This window comes from Mastomys coucha, unplaced genomic scaffold (genome assembly GCF_008632895.1).
Source record: "Mastomys coucha isolate ucsf_1 unplaced genomic scaffold, UCSF_Mcou_1 pScaffold5, whole genome shotgun sequence".
Taxonomy (NCBI): Eukaryota; Metazoa; Chordata; class Mammalia; order Rodentia; family Muridae; genus Mastomys; species Mastomys coucha.
In genome coordinates, this window is record NW_022196911.1 from 46,158,790 (window position 1) to 46,176,068 (window position 17,279).

The 17,279-nt window shown below is 44.9% G+C and overlaps 1 non-coding gene across 1 annotated transcript; it reads right to left on the minus strand.

Moving 5' to 3' along the window:
* Nucleotides 1-2,941: 2,941 nt before the first annotated feature.
* LOC116079386 lies at nt 2,942-3,000 on the minus strand. The gene has a single exon (XR_004113943.1). It is a non-coding gene; the product is annotated as a U7 small nuclear RNA (small nuclear RNA).
* Between the last annotated feature and the right edge of the window lie 14,279 nt (nt 3,001-17,279).

Below are 17,279 nucleotides of genomic sequence, written 5' to 3' on the forward strand. Positions count from 1 at the left end.
CCTGCCCTTGCTAAATCTGACTGGAGCCTGTCCTTCCTGTGATCCTGGTTCTGTCAGAACTCCTCAGAATGAAGCTGACTCTGTGATCCTGTGATTCTGGCGGGATCCTGGGCTTGTTAAATCACCTGGGAGTGTGGCTTTCTCTGTGAGTTGTGGGACTGGCTGCAGAGCTTGTGCCCAAGGTCTGCTCAGAACACTAACCCAGACAGACCTGAAGGAACCCGAGTCACTGGGCTGGTGGAGTTCCTGTGTGCCTGGTCCCGCTGGTCCCAGTTACTCCCAGTGTTGGGACAGATGTTTGTTCCTGCTCACCTCTGATCCTGAGTCCAAATTATTTTTAAAGGAATAAATTTTATGTGCTGACTTGTCTGTACAAAAAAAAAAATTTGTAGTGTTCAAATTTTGCTCATTATACTATTCATATATGCTAATGTCAAAATATAGCATCATGTTCTAAATAAAACAAAAGTATAAGGCATTCTAGTAAAATATCAACATGATATTAAAGCAGCAAGTTTTAATTTGTTGCCTTTTTGAGATGGCATCTCGGTATGTAATCCAAATTAACCTAAAACTAGTGATCCTCCTGCCTCAGGCTACTGAGTCTTGGGATTGCAGACAGGTACAGCTATGTCAGCCAAACCAGAAAATAATATGTGAAACTTACATTTTTAAGTGTGCTATCAAGGTCTAAATAAATGTATTTTTTGGAAATGGACTTCTTGAGTTTCTATTAATTAGGCCTCTGTATTTTCTGTATCTTGTGTTTTGACAATTTGGCCTTGGTAGTCCTCTGTGATGCGACAGGGAACCCTTCTACCACAGCTCAAGCAGGATGCTGGCTTTTATATTCTAGCTAATTCAGAAGCCAGAACACCTCAACATCAGCCTTTTACACTCTATCCTAATTCTCCTAGGTCTAGTTATCAGATAGTAGGTTTCCTAAGCCCTAGGGCACATGGGGATTATCCAAACCAACCAGTCCAAGCCTGAGTGGGTCACCTTTTCACCCCTACCTGCAGAATCCCCCCAGAGGCTCTCACCCGTTTCCCTGAATCCTCCGAGCAACCTTTGGCTTCCCTGTGTGGTCCACACCTGCTGCTCTGCTGGATTCTGTGAGTGTAGAAACCTTGTGGCAGCCACTTCTATGCCTGCATGTCTCCCCATGTGGGCAGCTGCAGGGAGATGCCTCAGCACTGCAATTAGTTGTCAGAGGAGTTTCCTTCTTAGAGACCTTCACTGCATAAAAGCTTGATCTTTGTGTATACAACAAAAAAAAAGGCTTTTCAGGACCAGCCAGAACAAAACAGCTTGATAGTTCAAGCATGGGAGCAGGGGGGCACCTAGGAAAAGGACGTCACACACTAAAGACACCGGTGTCTTAGCAAAGTTTATGAAGCTGCTTTGTTTATGTCATTTCAACCAGGTTCAAATGTTAAGCAGAGTTTCAAAACTAAAGTTTTTAAAACATAAAAAGGTAGTTATTACTTATTTCTCTCATTCCCTTTTTGTAAATAAAATTGTAAAGTGGGAACAACCTGCATTCCTTCCCTGGGACCCACGTGGTAGAAGGAGAGAACAGGCCTAAGAATTGTCTCCTGATGCTGAAATCTTAAAAAATAAAATAAAATAGCAGAAATGTATATATGTCCACTCCACGTGACAGCTCTTAAAGTAAGAGATGACTCAGCCAGTCGAGATGCTTACAGCATGAATTAGTCAGGGTTTTCTAGAGTCACAGAATTTATGGAATGTCTCTATAGATTAAGGGAATTTATTGTGATGACTTACAGTCTGTAGTCCAACTAAACCAACAAGTCAGGCCAGCTGGCGATTCGAGGTGTGTCAATTCTTGATTGTGTGTTGACTCTTGGTTTGTGTTATACAGATTCATAGTTAAAGGGTAAGCTGGCATCCCAGCGCTTGGGAGGCTGAGGCAAGAGGACCACTGAAAATGCAAAGTCCAACCTGGGGCTACAAGGTGAGTTCTTAAGGCTACTTAGAGAGACCTTGTCTGAGAAAAAGAAGAGGGGAAACAGTCTTTCCCCCTTTTTTTTCTGAAGCTGGTGGTCTCTTCCTCCCTCTGGTATCTATTTTTGGTACTGCAGATCATTGGGTCTGCCTCAGTTTTTGTTCTTAGACAACACACACACACACACACACACACACACACACACACACACACACGCATGCACACACGCGCACACGCTCGCGCAGAGACAGAAGGACACATAGAGACCAACACACATACACAGAGAGACAGAGATACATAGGCAGAGACACAGACACACAGAGAGACAGAGACAAAGAGAGAGACAGATAGACAGAGACAGACGGACAGAGAGAGACAGAGAGAGACAGAGAAACAGAGAGAGACAAAGAGGAAGAGAGCCATGTGTTGGGTGTAGTGCGTAGGACCAGCCTTAATTAGGTCTAGTTTCTGAGAAGGGGTGTCTGGGAACAGCGAAAACAAATGGCTTGAGGTCAAATCGTGGGTCCAAGCAGGTGGCCTATGCTGGAGATGGCTCTCTAGACAACTCTTTGTAGCTCTTTGTAGCTCTCAAAACAGAGCCTTTGGCTCTGTAGTCTATTGGAGATGGCTTTTCAGATTTCTCTGTCTCTTTGTCTCTCTGTCCCTCTCACTCCCCCCACCTCTCTCTCTCTCTCTCTCTCTCTCTCTCTCTCTCTCTCTCTCTCTCTCTCTCTCTCTGTGTGTGTGTGTATGTGTGTTCTGGTCCACTCTAGACATCTTTTTCTTGCTACTCTAAACCTCTATGGTTGAGACAGCTAGCTTTCTGCTCTGGACAGCTCTCTCTGCTAGTAAAAATTCAGGATAGCTCATGGGTTTTCTGACCAAAGTCAGAAAAACTACTCAAAAAAAGGAATTCTTGGATCTTCTGACCAAGTCAAAAATCCTGTTAGGAAAATTCTAAAGTAATTCTTGGGTTTTCTGACCAAAATCAGAAAGCCAGAAAAATTCTACAAGAGCTGTGTTTGCTCTTCAGACAGCCTTCTTTGGATAGCTGCTAGAAAACATACTAAAAGACCAAGGTCAGAAACCCTGTTTTAAAAATTTCTAAAAGAGCTATTAAAAATTCTGAAACAGCTGTGTTTGCTCTCCATGGATTATCCAACTAAAATCAGAAATCCTATTAGAAAAAAAATTTCTTGAAGAATTGTGTTCACTCTCCAGAGGTCTCCAGACAGCTCAGTTCTCCATAGGAAGAAAAAAAAAAACTCCTAAAAAAGAATTGTTATTGCTTTTTGCTAGCTTTTCTCAAGCAGACCAAAAGAAGCCCAGTTTTTATTTACGTATCAATTCAGTTATTTATTTCAGGTTCCCTCTTGACCATCCCAGGAATTAGCATTCTATCACCTTAGTCCCTTGAATCTTAGGAAAAGGACTGCAAGTACTTTTTTTTCTTTTCTTTAATTAACATTGCAAAAAAAAAAAATTCAGAGATCTGCCTACCTTTGTAAATATAGCTGTGTGGGACCTTGTCCTGAGATTACTATTCTGGTCACACCAGGACCTAAATTAGCTCTGCCCAGGCTGAAGCTGAACTCAGGAATCTGGCTGTGTTTGTAAGTATAAACAACAGCAGCTTAGCTGAGTGGGATCTAGCCCTGCCATCACCACTCCCTAAATTTCCTCATCTCCTTCCTTAGTATCTTTCTGACGAGCTGGCTCATAGTGCTGCTCCCTCTGTCCCTTTAGATCTGTGAAGACTCTTATACAACTCAGATTGCATCCTTTTATTTTTGCATAGTTGAGAAATTCTATATTTTCAAACGCATGCTTTTAGAGTTCTTTCCTGCAGATTTAAGGGCCATCCTGAAGGTTCCAGCATTTAATCACTTTGCTGAGACATAAGCTACACCTTTGCCTCCTGGACTTCTGCTGTCTCGAATTATCATGGAGTTATTAACATTAACGGGGAGGGCATTCCTCAGAGGATCATGAAAAAAATGTGCGTTGTTATACAAATACGCCTTATGCCCACAGCAGCCATGGCCACTTGAAGAGGCCCACACCTACTGGCCCTGCCCTAGGGACAGGAACCATGTCATTCTGTCCCTACTAAAGCCATGCTGGACGCTGCCGTATTGCTGTGTCCTTGGATGTCTCCATGGACTTGACTTGACTGAGGCAGTAAAGAGATGGAGGAATAAATGGCAGATGTATAAAAGCTGCTACTTTAGGCTCTCTGAAGAGAGAGGTAGGTGCTGAGGTCCGGGAAACTGCCACACAAACCATACATACACCAGCCTCAGTTAGGCAAGAATAGTTTATTGAATGTGCACCATAATACTGGATGTCCAGGTCCACAAGAAGGAAAAACCTAATTGTGCCCTTGACTGCTCCCAGGGTAGGCTATTGATAGGAAAAACAAGGTTCAAAAGTTTAAATGGCAAGGAGGGGAGCAGTTGGCTTACTAGGCAGTGTTATTAGCTGACCTTTAAGCTGATTGCTCCTAAGGTAATGGGCGTGATGTATGGGTGATGAACAGGGGAATTTCAGAACATTGAGATAGCAGAGAATGAGTATTATAATCATCACTTTTTGGCTTATTAGTAGTGTTCTTCAATGTCAGCCACAAAAAAACACAGTGACTCATATATAGGTGCAGGAAGGGCTGCCCAGTGGTCAGCTCTGACTCAAGCCACTTTAGACATAACAGTTCATATTGACCTTTGATTTGATGGGTCCTATGTAAAGTTTTGTGGAATTTCTTAAGATAAGCAAACTGCATACAGAACATACAGAATAAAACAGGGTACGTGGTCAGCATGCTCTTGAGCTAAAATAGCATGAAACACCTGACCACCCACTTGACTTACCACTTGAGGAGCATGCAGTGGCCCCTGCAGTGAGAGGAGCATCCAGTGGCCCCTGCAGTGAGAGGAGCATCCAGTGGCCCCTGCAGTGAGAGGAGCATCCAGTGGCCCCTACAGTGAGAGGAGCATCCAGCGGCCCCTGCAGTGGGAGGAGCATCCAGTGGCCCCTACAGTGAGAGAAGCATCCAGTGGCCCCTGCAGTGAGAGGAGCATCCAGTGGCCCCTGCAGTGAGAGGAGCATCCAGTGGCCCCTGCAGTGACTGCACTTCCAGAGCTCCTAGGACTTCTTGCTGCTTTCTGGGGGCATTCTCTGGGCTTTGTGTGCCAGAAGTTGTTAAATCCATGTCCCTGGTGGGGCAGGAGCCCAGCTGTTCTCTATTTAACTGCTTTGTTTTTAGAGTTCTTTCCCTTCCTTTGGCAATTCCCAAATTTATCACTTCTCTCCTCAGTTTCACCAAGGGTACTGAGGAATGCATTAAAACCTTCAGGTCAGCAAGATGCTTCAGTAAGTGAAGACACTTGCCATGGAGCTCAATGACCTGAATCAAATTCCAGGACCAGCATGTTGGAAGGAGAGACCACCTCGTCACAAACAGGCAGAGAATCATAGACAACAGTGGGCAAATGCACATGTGCACATAAATAAATAAATGTAATTTAAAAATTCTTCCTATATGTTACCATGGGCTCTTTTTTTCATGTTTCTATTTGATTCTTCCTAATATTTCCTTCACTGATGAAATTACCTATTTGATATTGTCTTCCATTCTCATTACAGTCATTAGGAATCTATATTTTAATTAAGGTTATAATAGTTATTTATCTTCTACTCATAGCTTCAACATCTGTCCATCGTTGAGCTTGGTTAGAGACACTTTTTGCTTCTTTAGACTGTGTTTTTCTTCTCTTTTGTGCCCTACGTTTTGCCTGTTTGTAAGTCCAGATGTATTATATATAAATATATAACAGTGACACTGAAGTCAATTTTTGCTTTCTGTTTCATTTACTTTTTACTTCATTTTTATTCATTTTATTATTACTGTTCAATTTTATGTCCTCTTACTAGCTTTTTTAAAAAATATTTACTTTTATGTGTATACGTGTTTGCCTGACTGTATATATGTGCACCATGGAAGTGCAGTGTCAAGAGAGTCCAGCAGAGGGTGTCAGAGCCTCTGGGAATGAAGTTAGAAGTGGGAGCTGGGAAGGGAACCTGTGTAATATTAATTTTGGGGGGCTTGGGGTGTTTTTATATGGCTAGAAACAAGAAGCCATTTTCTTCTGGGATGCAGTCATATTGTTTTGCAGCAGTTTGGTCCTTCCCAGTCCTGGTTCTAAAGTATGTTAGTGGGATTAGAGTAATTCTCAGGCTGAAGTAGATCATTTCCTCCTCAGGGAAAAATCACACTGCATACCAGCCCATTGCCCCAAGAACTATGACATCTTCTAGTCTGGAAGTTGGTGTTTTAGTTAGGGTTTTACTGCTGTGAACAGATACCAGGAACAATGCAAGTCTTATAAAGGACAACATTTAATTGGGGCTGGCTTACAGATTCAGAGGTTCAGTCCATTGTCATCAAGGTGGGAACATGGTGGCATCCAGGCAGTCATGGTACAGGAGGAGCTGAGAATTCTACGTCTTCATCTGAAGGCTGCTAGCAGAAATCTGGCTTCCAGGAAGCTAGGATAAGGGTTCAGGCATCACTTCTGACCCTCTGTCAACAGACCTGGTCCTATCAGGTCAGCCTTTCCTGAGCCTCATGTAGCTCTGACATGTGTCAGCCCACAATCCACTAAGTATATGGATCCTCTGAAGACTCAGGAGTCTGTTACCAGTACTTCTGTTTTCTCCACCAGCTCAAATCCAAAACACTGCAAAGAAAACAGTCCTAAGGGAGGTGTGGTTGTTGGCATTAGGACCGGCCAAACCTATGACATCACATAGGCAACAGCCCGACCCACAGATCTGTTGCCAAGACAGCAACCACCATAGTCCCAGAATCCACTTGGCTCACCTCCCACCTTTACCTGCATTAGGTCATTATCCATATATATATGGGGAACATTCCCCTCTCTCTCCCCACTTCTCTTTCCACCGCCACCTCGTCTCTCTCTCTCTCTTCTCTCTCTCTCTCTCTCTCTCTCTCTCTCTCTCTCTCTCTCTCTCTCTCTCTCTCTCTCTCTCTCTCTCTCTCTCTCTTTCCACACCCCCCAATAAAACCTCTTACAAGTGGAACTGTTTTGGGCCTAGTGTGTTGTGAACAGACTTGAGCCGCTATTCTAACACATCATTGGGTGCCAAAACCCAGGAACTGTGGCGCTTTGTAGCAGGGACCTGCAGAAGGAGTGAGAGAGATCACAGCCATTTGGACTGGCTGCACGACCGACCATAGCTGGCAAGCAACCGCAAGGTTTCAGTAAGTGTGTGTCCCGGCCCCCTCAGCTGGTTGCTACATGGATCACAGGCTTCCACCACGTGAGCTGCTGCTGCTGCTGGCTGCAGCAGGACATACGAACTTCTACCATGTGAGCTGTGTCTCCCTGGTCCATCCTGCGGAGCTAGCTTCTGTCTGGCCCACACCTACCCATTTAGCTCCACGCTTTTACTTACCAGTTCACTAAAATTCTCACACAGTCACCAGCATGTTAATTGGTAGAATCAGTCAATGGGAGGGCCTCTAGTTTCCCAGATAGGATCTGGTCAGCTTTTTCTGGGGGCCAAGGGGTCGGCATTTTACAGCCATGCCTCCCAGCTGACATACAAGTTAGGACATCGACCCTTTGGGTGACCATTCCCTCAAAAGCAGCTCTTGTTCCATTCCCCTTCTGGGCCCTTGCAGCTATTTAAAGAAATGCCCGGATACAGGATAGAGCTCTTTCTACAGTAAGCCTGGGGCTTACTGAGTAGCCTCTAGGGGTCCTCGTGATGACTTGGGCCACTAGCCTGGCTGATTTCTTCTTGGTTTTTGGACTGTTCTCGGACACGGGTATGAATAATCCAATAACCCCCCAATGGGTGTTGTGATGTCTTCAAACATACCTCCAGGCACCCCACTGGGATGTCTCCTGGAAAATCTCAAATCTTTGAAGCTAACTCCTGACTTAAAGGCGTCAAAATTAATATACCTCTGCAATAAGGTCTGGATTCAGTACCACCTAGATAATAGTTCCAAATGGCCACCTAATGGTACCCTAGATTCAACTATTTTAAGGGATCTTAATACATACTGCCAGTGAACTGGTAAATGGAAAGAGGTCCTCTATGTCCAAGCATTCATCTATCTTCTCTCCAATCCCTCCATGTGCTCCTCTTGTTCCCCAACCCAACTTCTCTTAGCCATGAAATCTACACAATCTCCACTAGATGCCGCTACAACACTAGACCCAGCTAATGAACCACCTCCTTTTTGCTGCAGACCTGTTTCCATGCTGCCAAAAGCCCAAACTGCTGCCTCAGTTTTTCCTTCTCACCAGAATGCTCCAGAGCCTGCTAGCTCTCCCTATCCAGACCCCTCCCCTTCTTCTGTGCCAGCGGCAGGTCACTCCAAATGCCCCATGTTGGCAGCTACCTTCACTCCTCCTACCACATGCTCTAAGGCCACAGCTAACCGCCCAAGTCCTTCCTCCCCAGCGACACCTGACCCAGCATCAGTCCTTCCTCTAAGAGACATTGCTGGGGTAGATGGCCTTGTCAGAGTACATGTTCCTTTCTTGCTAAATGAACTTTCTCAAATAGACAGTAGGCTGGGTTCCTATACTTGTAACTCTTCCAGATTTATTAAAGAGTTCCAGTATATCACTCAGTCTTATAGCCTGACTTTCCATGATGTTCACATGATTCTTACTAATAACTTACTTCCTGAGGAACGCAGGAGAGTTTGGGAAAAGGCAAGAACACATGTAGATGGAATTCACCAAACAGACGAAACATATCCAATTGGTTCTGAGACAGTCCCTGACTAAGATCCCCAATGGAATTACAATTCCGCAGGTGGTATTTTAACCAGAGAGAGATTTATTACATGCCTTCTGGCCAGTCTTAGACTTGTGTTTGTTTTTGTTTTGTTTTGTTTTTGAAACAGGGTTTCTCTGTATAGCCCTGGCTGTCCTAGAACTCACTCTGTAGACCAGGCTGGCCTCGAACTCAGAAATCCACCTGCCTCTGCCTCCCAAGTGCTGGGATTAAAGGCGTGCGCCACCACCGCCCAGCTGAAAAGTGGCCTTAAAGCCAGTAAATTTTGAAAAACTCCAAGAGGTTGTTGAGGACAAGCAGGAAAATCTATCCCAATTTCTAGAACGCCTCACAAAGGCTTTATTACAGCTTACCAATCCAGACCCTGAAAACCCAGAAGGTAACCAACTTCTGATGACCTACTTCTTTTCCCAACATAAAAGCTAAACTTAGAAAGCTGGAGAGGGGGCCCCTAACTCCACAGGCAGAAGTTTTAGTTCTGGCCTTCAAAGTGCACCATGGGAAAGATGAGAAAGTCCGCAAACAAAAAGTGTACCATATGCTGGCAAAGGCTGTCCGACCAGTCCCAGCCACTGCCCCAGACTCATGGCCTTCTAAGACTCAGAGACCACCAGGTACCTGGTACAAATGTGGTCAAAAGGCCACTCACTGGGCAAAAGTCTGCCCTAACTTCCGCAAGCCAAGGGGGGCATGTCCTAGGTGCCATCAAGAAGGACATTGGGCTGTCAATTGCCCTCATGGTACACAGAACAGGGGGATATCACTCCCAGATAACCCTCCTGCTGATCTCCTTAGCTTGGCTGTGGCCAACTAAGGAGGCCCGAGCTCCCCTGACCCAACCACTGTCATCACTAGCAGGGAGCCCCAGGTAGATATCATGGTATGTGGGTGGCCCATCTCCTTCCTTTTGGACATTAGGGCCACTTATTCTTTCCTGACGGAGTTCTGGGGACCCACTTCTCCTTCTTGTCTTCCTATTGTCAGGGTAAGAGGACAGCCTTACTTCCCTCACCAGACCCCACCACTTAGTTACATTTTTAGGGGTGTGCCTCTCACCCATTTCTTCTTGGTAGTGCCAACATGTCCTGTCCCCTTAGTGGGAAGGGATCTTCTAGCTAGGCTGGGAGCCTCTATTCCCTTTTCTCTCCCCATTCACCTAAACCCGAGCTCGCCAGCAGTTCCTCTGCTCCTTCTTCTAGCCAGCCAACCTACTAACACTACCATGGTATTTCCTTTACCAGCTTCTCAGGTAGATCCCCGAATCTGGGATGTCCAGAACCCCTCCATTGCTAAACACCATTCTCCTGTTGTCATTCAATTACTGGACTCTACCAGGTACATAACCCAAGCACAATACCCTCTCTCTCTCCAGAGCCTCAGGGGACTTAAGCCTATTATTTCTGACCTCTTGAGAAAAAAACTCCTTCGACCCACCTCTTCCTCCTTTAACACCCCTATACTAGCAGTTAAGAAACCTAATGGTAACTATCACCTGGTTCAAGACCTCAGGCGCATTAATTCTCCAGCGGCTCCTCTCCATCCTGTTGTAGCTAACCCTTACACACTTCTTTCCACTATCCCCTCGGGGACTTCCCATTTCGCAGTCCTAGATCTCAAGGATGCATTTTTCTCTATTCCTCTAGATGCCCAGTCACAAAACACATTTGCCTTTACCTGGACAGATCCTGATACCCACTTTTCTACCCAACTTATCTAAACTGTTCTACCTCAGGAATTCCAGGACAACCCACACCTATTTGGTCAGGCCCTGGCTTCTGACTTACTATCTCTGTCTCTCCCTAAATCTAAGATTCTACTTGATGTAGAAGATGTCCTTCTCTGTAGCCCCTCTATTAGCCAAGCTGACAACTCTGCTCTTCTAAATTTCCTCTCCAGTCGAGGATACAGGGTCTCACCTTCTAAGGGCCAACTGTCCACCCCTCAGGTCACCTATTTGGGACTAACAGTTACCCCAACCCACAAGGTTATTATTACCTTAGATAGAAAGAATCTGATTCAGTTTCTAACTGTTTCTTCTACAAAGGAAGAGATTTTATAATTCCTAGGAATAGCTAGTTTTTTACATTCATAGGTTCCTTCCTTTCCCCTCCTTTCTAGTCCCTTATGTGAAGCATCATTAGGCCCCATCCACGAACCTCTTCTCAAACCTATTACCAAGCCCTTTCAAAGGCCCCAACAGGCTCTCCTTAAGGCCCCAGCTTTACATCTCCCTGACCTGAGTCAACCTTTTTCCCTCTACATAACTGAAAAAATGGGATTTGCCCTTGAAGGAGTCCTAGGTCATCAACTGGGACCCTCTTTTGCACCTGTAGCATACTTACTTAAAAAAACAAAAAAATAAACAAACAAACAAACAAAAACTAGATCTAACCATCCAAAGATGGGCACCTTGTATCTGTACCTTAGCAGCTGCTGAACTCCTTATTCAAGAGTCAAAAAAACTAACCTTTGGATCTTCTATAACTGTCTTCTCTTCTCATAACTTGTCACAGCTTCTAACTTATAAAGGCTTACAGACTCTACCTCCCTCCAGGGTTCTTTCTCTTCCGGTAGCTCTAATAGAAGATTCCACACTCACCTTCCAATCATGCCCGCCTCTTAATATTTCCAATCTTCTTCCCCTACCTAATACTGACCACTCCCTATGTCACTCCTGCACTGAAACCTTGGCAGAACTATTACCTCATCCTTCACACATACAGGAGGGCACATTACCTCAGGCCATCTATACCTGGTATACAGATGGCAGTTCCTTTTTACATGAAGGGGCCAGAAAAACTGGTTCGGCCATAGTGTCAGACACCAAGATGGTGGAGGCACAGGCTCTTCCTACTCACACCACTAATCAACAGGCTGAACTAATAGCCCTTACCTGTGCCTTTCAACTGGCACAGGGAAAATCTCTCAACATCTACAGATTCCAAGTATGCTTTTCATATCCTCCTGTCCCACACTGCTATCTGGAAGGAGCATGGGTTACTTACCACAAAAGGAGGATCAGTAACTAATGCAAACCAAATTATGGCCATGCTAAAGGCCTCCCATCTCCCCACAGCCATTGGCATTGTCCACTGTAGAGCCCACCAGACAAATGACTATTGTCTCCAAGGGAAACAACTGAGCTGATGAGGCAGCTAGAGCTTCGACTCTTAGGGACCTAGACTTGTTTCATCCTCCCCAGGAAATTCTTACACTACAACCTACATCCCCACCTTCTTCACCCCTGACATCGGTCAAACTCTGTCCTATCTTCACCAACTCTTTCATCCTAACAGCCAAGCATTGTCTTCTTTTGTCAAGATCCACCTACAGCCTACTCCTGAGGACTTAAGCTTCTTAAAATCTATCACTGCTTTTTGCAAAATCTATCATGTCTGACTCCAACTCAAGGTATCGCAGCACCCCTTTTCCTACCCATCAGGCTAGAGGTTCCCTTCCTGGAACTGACTGGCAACTTGACTTTACCCACATGCCCACTGTCAGATGTGCCAAGTACCTCTTGGTCTTGGTGGACACCTTCTCAGGGTGGGTAGAGGCATTTCCCACTACTAACAAAAGGGCTCAGACAGTCTCTGATCTCTGAGAGATCATCCACTGGTTTGGTGTCCCAGCCTCTCTTCAATCAGACAATGGTCCCGAATTTACTTCCCAAGTTTCTCAAATCCTATCTAAGGCCCTAGACATCCTCTGGCATTTTCACATTCTTCACCACCCTCAAACTTCAGGAAAGGTAGAAAGAACTAACAGCTCTTTAAAAACCACTCTGGTTAAGCTGTCACAGGAACTTCACCTTGATTGGGAAAAACTACCTCTGGTTCTTTTTATGAGCTCTCCCCAAGCAACCTCTCCCCATTTTGCCCTTTGAACTCATGTATAGACGTCCAGTCCGAACTCCTGGTCTTTCACCTAAATGCTCTCCTCTCCCAGACCATCTACTTACCCACCTTTGCCACCTCTGTTCTTTCCTCTGGAACTTTGCTGACCACCATCTACCTTGGCCACACACAGTCTCCTTTACACTGCCTATCAACATTGGAGACCAAATCCTTCTAACCTCTCCAGGTCATCAGCCCTCACTACTCTCCCTTAAGTGGCAGGGCCCTTTTAAGATAATCCTAGTGACCCCTACAGCTGCTAAACTGGAGGGATTCTCTCATTGGGTCAATCTGCCCCACCTCAAACCTTTCATTCCTCCACCTAAAAATGACTCTTCTTCATATACATTGACCCTAACAGGACCGTGCTCTGTAAAGCTCTGGAGGATGTCGAAACCTCCCATCTTGTCCCCAGTCCCAGAAAATGAGACTCCACTCCTGCAGCTGAGCTTGACCTCACTGGATTAGACATGGGTTTCTTGTCCTCCTCCTGCTGTTCATTTCCATCCAGTGTAACCCTTACATCTGGAGATTCGAGATCCAAGTAACCCCCACAGATAACAGTCTTTCCAAATTGGGTCAGGAAACTGCTCCATAGTTGGAGCAGGAACTGATCCAAATTGCTATCATCCCTGTATCTGTTATCCCATCTAAATATTATGATCTCTATACTTGCTTTCTCTTTGACCAGACAAAAAATTACTGTAGAAAATGGCCAGAGTAATATGGGGGCTACCCATATTGGTCTTGTCAGATACATATGCTAGAATCATGGGCCAATCATTTCTTCTATCAGCACTGCAAGACACCCTTTTCCCACATACAAGATCCATGGAATTCCAGGTGGAAGACAGGTGTTGTTGATTGATTCTTTGGCAGCTCTTGTGTTTCAGAACTGACTGGGGCTAGGTGTCCTGACAGCTAAATTAGGTGGTCTTTGCCTGTTCCTCCAAGAAGAATGTTGTTTCTACATCAACCAATCCAGGATAGTAAGAAATAAAATCCAGGAGGTACAGTTGGACATAAAAAATTTCAGAGACTGTGAGACCTCCAGTTCTGAGATTTTCGAAAATCCTATATGGAAGTGGATACTCCCTTTTGTAGTGCCTCTTCTGGTCATCTTCTTGGTGTTATTATTTGCCCCCTGCCTCATTAATCTTGCTTCTACATTCCTTCAATGACAATATAAAATATTTCCAGCCAAACTATTAATCAGCTCCTGTTACAGGATTACCAGCTGCTGCCCACAAAAGAGCCACTGTTCGCAGAGGAACCTGATGCAAACATTTACCAAGTAGATCACAATGGTGAAAGCCAGCTACCTTTCCCATTGATGACACCCCAGCAGGAAGCAGCTTAAGAGACACAAGGCCCTTGTTCCCTTTTCACCATCAGCCTCCCACTCCTTTTTTCTTTCCTTCTCTTTATAATAACAAGAAGGGAGGTATGTTGGCATTAGGACCTCCCAAACCTATGACATCACATAGGTGACAGCACAACCCACAGACCTGTTGCCAAGACAAGAGCCATCATATTCCCAGAATCCACTTGGCTCACCTCCCACTTTTACCTGCGTTATGTCATTATCTCTCTCTCTCTCTCTCTCTCTCTCTCTCTCTCTCAATATATATATATATATATATATATATATATATATATATATATATATATATATATATATATATATATATATATATATATATATGGAGAACGTCCCCCCTCACTCCCCGCTTCTCTTTCTACCACAACCTCGTCTTTCTGTCTCTCCCAATAAAACACATGGAACTGATTTGGACCTAGAGTGCTGTGTCCAGACTTGAGCCACTATTCTAATAGATCAGTGGTGGCTGTCCCCTATGCTCCTAGCACTCCAGGGACTAAGACAGAGGGATCAAGATTTTGATGCCATAACATTTTCCTTTGTTATGCATGATTTCACAAGTTTTCAAAACTGCATATCAAACAAGCAAGCAAAGCCATATCTCTCCTAAATACAGAAAAGACTGAAAGAAAATCCCAAGTGGGTACTAGCACCAGACACATACGGTCATCAACCAATAATGAGAATTTGGATTATAAATTCTCCCAGGGGATAACTAGGCCCCAGACTCAATGCCTTGGTGTTGTTGTAAATGCCATTAATTATCTCTATTCATTATTTTTATGATCCAGCCAGCCCCTCAAATGTAAATTTCTGGTTTCTTTGAAAGCTCAGTTGTGTTATTTGATGTTTTGCTGGGGTAGACAGGTGATGAGAGGGCATGTGATGTTTAGAATATAAGTATGTGGGAGGAGGCTCTGGCATTGGTTCTCCATTGCTGATCGTTGCTTGTTGTGACTGCATAGAGAGTAGCTAGTCAAAGAAATTCTCATGATATTCTGGTGGCTTCTCGGCACTTCCGTAGACTTGGGCTGATTGGCAGAACCTCATGGTTTCTTCCGGATTGAACTGCCATTGTTGATTCATGAGTGGTGATTGCCCAGTGGGCTGGACGGCCACTGCTGATTTGTGTTGGTGTTTTATTAGATGACTGGGCTCCTGACAACGAGGATTGGACTCAATCCAAAGAACTATTTCTAAACAGGTCCACGGCCCTTGCTTCCTACTAACCTTTCTTTTCTGCTCCCTTTAGTGAGCGGTGGCCTAAAAGGAAGGCTGAAATATTCAAGAACCCTCATTAGAGTAGGTTTTGAAAAATCTAAGCCATCAAGCCTCCCAATAATTGAGATTGAGTCCTATCATTTATTTTAATCAGCTTAGCACAATTACTGGGTGATTATCCTTAATCTATTTTTATATATGCTAGACTGGCTAATTCCCAGCTGTGCTCCCCAAGTTACTTGCTTGGTCTCACCCCAGCTGTCTTTTTCCTCCATCAGCCTGTCCTCAGGGTAGACTTCTCCTGGCCACATGCTCATGGTCCACTGTCGGGGTCCTCCTCGTCCAGCAAGAAAGATGCAACGACACGAGCTCTTCCTTTTTGCAGTTTATTTCAGGACCCTTTTACAATGCTTCTCCCTCCTGCTCTAATCTGATTGTCTTCTCCTCCTGCTCTAATCTTAATGCCTTCTGCCGCTCCTGCCTCTCTCTGGAGCTTACTTAAGCTCCGCCTCCTGGCCCACCCTCGGCTGTTGAGTACTCCCAAGCTTGGCCAATCCCAATGGGCCATGTAGCAAAAGCAGATAGATCACCAGATGTAGAAGCAACCAATAGCAGTAGCTTAGCCAAATAAGGGCTTTGTTTACGAGGCCTCTCGCTTGGGGCTCGGCTCTCCACAGTTCCCTCTTTTAGTTTTTAAACGAAACAGGCAAGAGTAGAGTTCTGATCTCTGGTGAATAAATTGGGGACATTGTACAGGCTCTTCACCAGGTGTCACCCACCCAGTCCAAGCCAGACCCGTCCAATACCATTTTTCCAGAGGCAGGAATGAATGGGAGAATTGGGGAAAGGGCGGTATCAACCTGCATCAATAAGACATGCTCTTCTTGAGACCACTAACAGCAAACAGTGTATCCCAAGTGCAGTGCTCAGCCTTATAGCCTGAACGTGATGGACGATCACTGATACATGACTGTTAGCCATGCCTGGGGGAACTGTCCTGCCTCAATGGCCATAAATGCTTGCACAATCATGGCTGCATTCCTTCTCTGAGTGAACCTGATCTTGCATATATACCACAGGCCCACAAGGAAGACCAGCAATAGGAGACCAAACAATCTAAAGGCAAAAATGAAACATCTAAACTTCTATTGGTACTAAAAAGGCGAGGAAACACTCAAGCATTATGTCATATCGGCATTGGTCTTGGAAACACCGACAGAATCCTCCATCTCGGCTCCGCTTGGCTCTCTGCCAGGAACAGAAGAAGGGTGCACAGGGCTCTCGGGCACGAACTCTCCATTCTGCATGCACACTTCCTTGTCAATCGCTCGGAGACCCAAATGGGATCTCGGTGGTCCTGTGGAAACACCCAAACAGAGCCTCTTGCCCACATCAATATGGGATCTGGGCCATGCCATGAACCTGTCAGAATATCTTTCCACTTCACAAATACCTTCAAGAAACCTCTGCTGCACTGATGACGATCTGCAGCAGAAAGGCCATCTACATCCAAATTTTAAAATTGAAGGTAAAAAGAGCAAGAGCAGTTCTTTCTTTTGGGGTATGGCCTTGGCCAATTCCCCCTTTTTGTTTTTGTAAAAGTTCTTTAAGAGTGCGATGTGCACTCTACTATGTCCTGTCCTTGAGGATTATATGGCAGTCTATGGGAAACATGAATTTCTATCTGTTTACAAAATGACATAAAGGTTTGAGCTGTATAGGCAGGTCCATTATCTAATTTTAGCTGCTGAGGTTTGCCCCAAGCAGCCCATGCCTCTAGGCAATGCGAGATGACATTGTATGCCTTTTCTCTACTCAAACGGGTGGCATGAATGATCTCAGAACACATATCTACAGATATGTGAACATATTTTGAAGTTCGAAATTCAAAAACATGTGTCATCCATCTGCCAGATCTTAAAGGGAGACAAGCCCTGTGGATTGACACCCATGCCATGGGGATGATGAT